A 7,911-nucleotide genomic window follows, 5' to 3' on the forward strand; every position below is an offset into this window, starting at 1 on the left:
TGCAAGAGTACGTAGGTGTCATCTAGTAGGAGTGCTAGACACAGCTACACATCTGACATCTGATTGCACTGTGACTGGGACTAGCCTACAGTCCTCACCCAGAAGACTCTCACGTGTTATAGAGAAAATGCAGCCTGTAGATCCAGAAGGCTCATGATCTAGGGTTGACACCAGCACGAACTTGGCTATGTGATTTGGAACACATGACGTAAGATTTATGAGCCTTAGTTTCTTCACATGTAAAACAGTGATAGCTGTGCCAACTTTATGGAATTGTTTAGACTTTAAAGGATTAAATAAGATACAATGGACTAGTTCCTTGAACATGGTACTTGCCTCCAAAATATCAACATTTTTCCAGTTGTCTGATTCTTTGAGAATCAGTGATTCTATAATATGCATTCAGTTTGACTCTTGTACAAATCTCCTCAAAGGAGATTTCAATTTTCCCTCATCTTATCATTCCCACATCTTTGAGGATGAGATCATGTTTTATATTATGGTATTGAAATAGTAGAATCAATTCCTGCACAGGTTAATTGACTTTAAAGATACATACCCAATCATTGATCGATTGATTGAATGTATGATTGAATCATTCATTCATCCACATAATTCCCAACTCTTAAATCCAGAATGTCCCCTGTACTAATGGGACACTTATTAATAAGATGAACCAGATGCTTTTATCACATACGGAAGATCTTTGTAGGCAGACACATAAAGATACTGAATCACTTTAAGAAGTCGCTTTGAAAGTGACTTTTGAACACAGAAGAACTGGGCTTGTTCGAGCAAATTATATTTCAAAGTTTTATTTGCGAGGTTATTTATTACTGCGTGGAATCTCACTCCTGCGGCTAGGGTCAGGGAAAATGGGGACGCAGGTGTCTGCCTATTTGCGCAGACATTAAAGAGTGTTGTAAAATGAGCTTCAGCCTTTTAAGTTACTGTCTTTTCCTTTATAATAACAATCTCTTCAATTTTACAAGGTCTATATTATTTTTAGGTAAGAAAACACTGTAGAGTTCATGTTTTATTGTTCCTTGCAGTTATATAAATTATATTTGGCCAAAACAAATGTAATTCCTACTGTGTGAACTGGGAATCCAAAATGTTGATTTTCCTCCAGTTATAAACAATGTGAAGATATGTTATACTGGGTCACAATCTTCCAGAGCAGAGAAAAATATATAACTCAGTTTTAATAACAAGACTGCATATATCATTAAAGTTTCCTACTCCACACAGAATGTATTATATTACTCTGCCCAGCAAGAGACATCCTTTGTGTAGACCACAATAGGATTCTAAAATACTTTTTGATTGAACGGAAAACATTTTAGCCATTTGTTAGTTTTTGTTGTTTCATGTAATGCGTCAGTGCTCATGGAAATTCTGCTTTGTCTTTGCTAGTCAATATTAAATTTCTTCTCACTAAATTTGAATGCCATGGCTTTTGTAAACACCAAGGACTGGGAACAACCATCAGGACCCTTCCCCCACTATTACAGGAGTCTTCACATTGAAACGGAATGTCTGCTCCTTTATAACACACCAATGAACCGTATTCATACATGCACTATATCAACTTCAAGTTGCATTAAAGTGATTTACTTATAAGCTCACCTACTGAAATAGACTTGTACGTTAGTAACACAGGGTCCAGACTACATTTTCTTCGCATTCTTGGACCCTGGGCCAATGCTTATTACTGATTTGGAGCTCTAAAAATGCTAATGATGAAAAAAATGCTGAAAAGATATCACGAAATCATCTATTTACCCACACACTTGTTCTTCTCAGAATAATTTAAAATTTAGGAGATTTAGAAATGTAACTACCTTTTACAACATTGAAGGAAATAAGGAAAGATTATTTTCTTTCTTTAAAAATATCTTAGATGGGATTGGCTAGTGTAGCTGTCTTATTTCACAAATGGAGATGTGAGGACCTGAGGGAAAAAAAGCTTCTTCGTTCTCGCTAATGTCACAAAACAGGAGACAAAATTGATCCTAATTATGTTCCTAGAGCTGTCTGATACAAATTAACACATTAATTATAAACATTCTGACAAGTTCAAAAGTACATAAAGGAGATGCATATGCATATGAAAAGATACACAATATTAAAACTTAGAAAAATGCAAATCAAAACCATCACAATGAGATACCACCTCACAATTATTAGGATGGCTAACATTTAAAAAAAATCAGAAAATAACAAGTGTTGGCAAAGATGTGGAGTAATTGGAGGTCTTGTGTATTGTAAAATGGCAACTGCTATGAAAAACAGTATTGTGATTCCTCAAAAATTTAAAGATAATATTTTCATAAAATTTTCAGTATTGTTTCTTGAAAAATCCTGCTAGAGTTTTGCATAGGACTACACAAATTATTACACATTTGTATTAAAAATTATACAATATTTTTGGTGTAAAGTCTACACATGAAGTTTGGAATAATTGTTGTAACAATGGTGATCACAATGACCAATGAAACCGTGGCTACAATTCTTTGAGTGCCTGCTATCTGCTAGGTCTTGCATTTATTGCCAGACCACATTATTTAATGCACACGACAACCATGTGGGACAGTGCTGGTATTATGGTCATTTCACAGAGAATCCCACTGAGGCATGGAAAAGTTACATAACTTGCAGGGATCTCTCGGCCGGAAGTTGATGGAACGGCGCTGTGACCTCCAGCCCACATCCTCAGAACCCTGGGGCTCTGTGTTGCCTGTAAAGGTCACTAGGCTGCTTCAGAATCTTTCTAAAATTCATTTTCCCTTCTGAGGACTTATTAAAATTGTATTTATGTTTCTAAGATATTTTTAACCTTTATTCTTAATATTTGGGGGGGTTGCTGATTTTGAATGGCTTTAACATTTTTCTCACATTTTCTTATTTCTAGTATGTAAACACTGTAGTAAAATCTTACTAATATTAAGAGGTGTCCTTTAATTTTCTTGGGTTTTCTAGTTGTGGAAATATGTCTCTGAAAATAACAATAATCTATTTCTCCTTCTGTTCCACTTCTTGTAGCAATAGCCACAAGTTCTAGGACCGTTAGATTAATAAAGGAGCAGAGATGTATGAGTATTTTTGCCCTAAATATAACAGATAAACAATTGGGCTATCACTATTAGGGGTAATGGTGGCTGTCAGGTTAGGAAAGTATTATTTACCATGTCTTTATGTACTTGTTATTAAGATTTTCTTATATTAAAAGCAAAAAAGTTAATTTTATTGAAAATCATTTTGCATGTATTGAGATGATAATATATAATTTCCTGACTGCTCTTCAATTTGTCTTATGTAAAAAAAAACGACAGCTACATTTTCTGGACAATTATCATATTTTAATCACCATTTAAAACAATTTACATTCAATTGCCTACTTCATCTTCTCAAAAAGCTTATGAAATAGGCACTAGATTTTTTTCGTTATTCATAGATGAGGAAACTGAACCAGAGAGTGGTTAGTCATTTGCACAAGGCCAGGTAACTAATCAGTGGCAAAGCTGAGATACAAGTCCAGTCTGATCTGCCTCTAAAGCCGATGATCTTAATCTCTGAGAGGCCTGAGGGCATCAATAGGGAAAACCTGAGAAGCCCTTCAGAACTAAAATCTGTTAACAGGGAGACATAGAGAGAAGGCTCTTCTGTACAAACGTACAAAAACTGGAATGATTCTAAAAGGAAAAGATATTTTAGAAAACACCTTTGAAGTTTGCTTTTATATGTCAAGGGTGAGCTCCTGTGCTCACCCACCCACTTTCCTGTCTTTCCACAATGGGGAATGAAGAAGACAGGAGAAAGAAAGAGATCAATTTTCCCTCTGCTGATCAGAATTGGGGAACTGGGAGATTCGGACAGTCAGGAAGTCTGAATGGCTGTGAGGAATCAGAAGGAAGGGAGGCTGTAGGTGGAGGGGCTCAGCAGGAACATTGGGCTCACTGGTATCAGCCATCGGGGCCTGTTCAAAGACCAGAAAGAAGGACATTCCATGTGGATGTGTGATTGAAAAACTGAAACTTTCAAATAAGAATTTTCAGGAATTTTTTTTTCAATAATATATAATGGAAAAATTTTTGTAGATTTCCTTACTACTGTGAAACAATCGTATAGATTAAATTAGGCTATCATAAAGCAATCATATTGCTGCTTTTTTGATATCAATGCATGAATTGTTATGTTAGTCAATAAATAAGAATTTCTTTTACACATTATCTTTTTTTATTTTTTACATCTGCTCTTAGTAATATGTATAACATCTGCAGTGTTTTGTATCATCTAAGGTGAAACTGATGTAGGTACTGATGGGTAATTCATCTTGTAGACAATGTCAACTTTCGATATCGATGAATAGAGCGCAGTATTGTGCATGTATTTTCTCTTCCTTTTGATTTTCTTTTTTATCATCATGAAATTTATTGGGGTGGCATTGGTTAATAAATTCTTACAGGTTTCAAGTGTACATTTCTATGACATGTGATCTGTATATCGCATTGTGTGCCCACCACCCAAAGTCAAATCATCTTCCTTAATCATATATTTGCCTTTTGATTTTTCTTAATAACAGTTTTATCTAGCTTACTTTACTGTAAGAGTACAGTATATAAGACATGCATAAAATATGTGTTAATCAACTGTTTATGTTAGTATTAAGCCTCCCAGGCAAGTGAAGGCTATTAGTAGTTAAGTTTGGGGGAGTCAAAACTTACACACAGGGTTTCAGCTGTGTAGGGGGTTGGTGCTTCAAACTCTGCATTGTTCAAGGGCCAGCTGTATATGTATATGTGCATTCTCCTGCTTCCTCCTCCACCACATGAGTTCAGTTTCTCCCCAGCAATGTCCAGACTACCCCTTTAGTCCACCAAAAATTCCTCTCAATATTAAAAACAAGAACAAAAAAGTTGACTACCCTGGTTAGGTAGCTCAGTTGGGTAGAGCGTCCTCCCGATACACCAAGATTGTGGGTTCAGTCTCCAGTCAGGGCACATATAAGAAGCAACCAATGAATGTATAAATAAGGAGAACAACAAATCAGTGTTTCTCTCTCTCTTTCTCGCTCTCTCCCCCTTCCTCTCTCTCTCTAAAAAAAAAAAAAATCAATTAACGAATAAAGTAATTGACTAAGTCTAGAAGCACTTTGTTTATCCCGGTTAGTCATTTGCACTAAAACGTCAGATCTAGCATTGGGCCTGGCCATTCCTCGTTCCACTCATTGTCTCCAAACATATTGAAAGTCCAATTATATTCTGAGCGTGGTGTTTAAGGCAGTAGAAAATGTTTAGAAGGATTTTCATCCTACGCGGTTAACATTTTTTAAAGTTTTGGCACTTAGAGTCACAGGCTTTAGTTATTTGGAATATTATCTATAATAAATAGTCCATTCCCTGGTGATGGTAAATAAATGAGGCATCACTCCACTGCATTTATGCTGATTTATGCATCAAGACGTGGAGTGTGTTCCATTTGACAATGCAAAGAGTGTCCACGGTCAGTTTGTTTTGTTGCTATGTGCACTGTTTAGTCCCAGGACACACTGAGCTGGAAAGAAACCCTGTTGAGTGACAGGGTTACATAATTCTACCTTCTTTGTAAACTATCTTGGGCCTCAGCGTCCCCAGCTCAGATATCTGTCTATCAGTAGACATGTGGGTCTTACATTGTTCATACTGGTTTGACACCAAGCCAAGAACTTTTACAGAAGCCTGAGTCCTGGACTTCCTTCCTAAGCAACTACCACTGTTAGAGAAGAAACCAATTCCTGCGCCTGATGACAGGAAATGGGGTGCTCACCCTTTCAAAAGAAAGGCAATGAAAAACCATTCCCTTGCAGGTGGAGTTTTCTGGCTCATGTAAGAATTAGGAATGAAATTAGCCATTGAAAATTTCATTCAGATCAGTCCAAACGTTGCAGAGTACAAGAAACACAGGCCTTTCCACATTAGGCAATCAAGTTCAATTTCTCTCCACGTCTATGCTCCAGAGCAGACAGCTGTGAAACCCTTAGTAACTGTTTTCCAAGTACCCAGTTGCTTCCAGAGTCTACAAAGATGGAACACCCCAAAATGGGCTCTGAACCCTGACCTTGCAGGGCTCGCGATCTAGTCTGGCAGACTAGAGTCACCCCCACAAACGGCTCAGTGAAGTAGGCAGCACGTGACAGAGTAGCCGGCCATGTGGGTCAGACAATAGGGAGGCCAGAGCCAACAACAACTGCTAAGTGCGTTGTGCAGCCAACTTCAGGAAAAATGGGAATGTGACAAAATGGTATAAATAAGATGCCTGATTTGGACATTTCAACCTCTACTGTTTCCTTTCTTCCAACTACAATTTTCCTGTAACAGATCAAAACCATTTTGTAGCAATAATCACTTTAAAACGAGTTTTAAACTAATATGCCCCCACTTTAAAACAACATTCTTATTTTGGATGGACCTACCATCCATCCATCACCCTGATCCGCTCCAACAAAATGATGCACGATCCATCACAAAGCTTTCTGCACATTGTTCCCCTGTTCAAACACATAATTGGCTTCCTGCAGACAATGTGAACATCAATCGGCCTTTGCTTGGAGTCCCCTTGTCTTCCCCACAGGGCCCTGCCTCACCCACCCATGTACGAGTTACAGTACAGGGGCTTCTCTTTTAGGGCATCTTTAATAATGCCCCCCACTCCCCACCATACTGAATCCACCATCTGTGAACTCGTGACCATGACCTTCTACAGATTGACAATATATCTGTTTTGATTGTTTCCTGTGCATTATGTGTTATTTTTCTAGCTGGATAGAAACATTCTCTGCAGTGTAGGCACATGCAATACATGTGAAAAAAGTTTTCACTTTTTCTATTACATATAACACATAGTAGATATTTAATAAATCTCTCATTGGTTAGTTTTAATTTCTGAGGAACTAGAGCAAGTGGTAAGCCTATGGTAATTGCTGCATGCAGGGCCAGGACTAGGATGAGGCCAGTGAGGTGCCCAGGGAGGAGCCTAGGGGCGGGAGGGAAAGATTAAGGTGGTGCTTCCACTCAGTTGTGGACCTGGCACTTGACGACCCTGAGAGTGAGCGCCTCCTTAAACTTTATTCCCTAGATTCTTCCCTTGCCTCACCCTAGAAGCTGCCCTGATTAGGTGATTGTGTGAAGTATTTTTGCAAAATCTGCCTTTATATGTTAAAAGTAGTGACTTTGTTTCCCTCATAGCTGTTCATGAACAGGACCTATGTGTGTGCGTGCATGCAAAGGAGCTAATTCCACCAGACCGGCTTCCCTACCGTGGTGGCAAGAGCATTAGGGTTGTGCGCATCCTCCGAGAGCTGGGGCTTGGGGGAACAGAGATCGACTCTGAGTTAGGTCTACCCGGCATTGAGGCCTGACTTCACTCTCATCACCTGAGTAATCTCAACCACTGAATATTATTTGGCAATGCTGAAAAATAGTAAAAATGAGAAGAAAGAGGAGCAGAAAAAATAGGAAGAGAAGGGAAGGGAAATGGAGAAAAAAGTAAGGTTTTTATGAAGACCGGAATCACATGTGTGACATACAAAACCCTAAATAGAACTTAGTGGGTTTTTTTTGGTTTTGTTGAGTACCTTGGTTTGCCTTCTTTGAGGGTCTTCATGCTTATAATTGTTCAAGTGTACAATTGTACACACATATGTCTCTAAATGCACATACACAACGCTAATATATATTAAAGTCCCTGCACGTGCACTGCTCGGCCAATAATGATAGTGAGAGGTGGAAACTCATCCTGAGTTGCTCCAGCCACTAGGGAAAGGGGTTATTGAATGGGGTCACCTCTCAGAAAGGACCCTTTCAAAGAACCCAAGTATCTTGGGGTTCACTGGTCTATGTAACAGGGACTATTTATTCTGTTCACCTTCAA

This window comes from Desmodus rotundus, chromosome 5, assembly GCF_022682495.2.
Source record: "Desmodus rotundus isolate HL8 chromosome 5, HLdesRot8A.1, whole genome shotgun sequence".
In the NCBI taxonomy this organism is placed as follows: domain Eukaryota; kingdom Metazoa; phylum Chordata; class Mammalia; order Chiroptera; family Phyllostomidae; genus Desmodus; species Desmodus rotundus.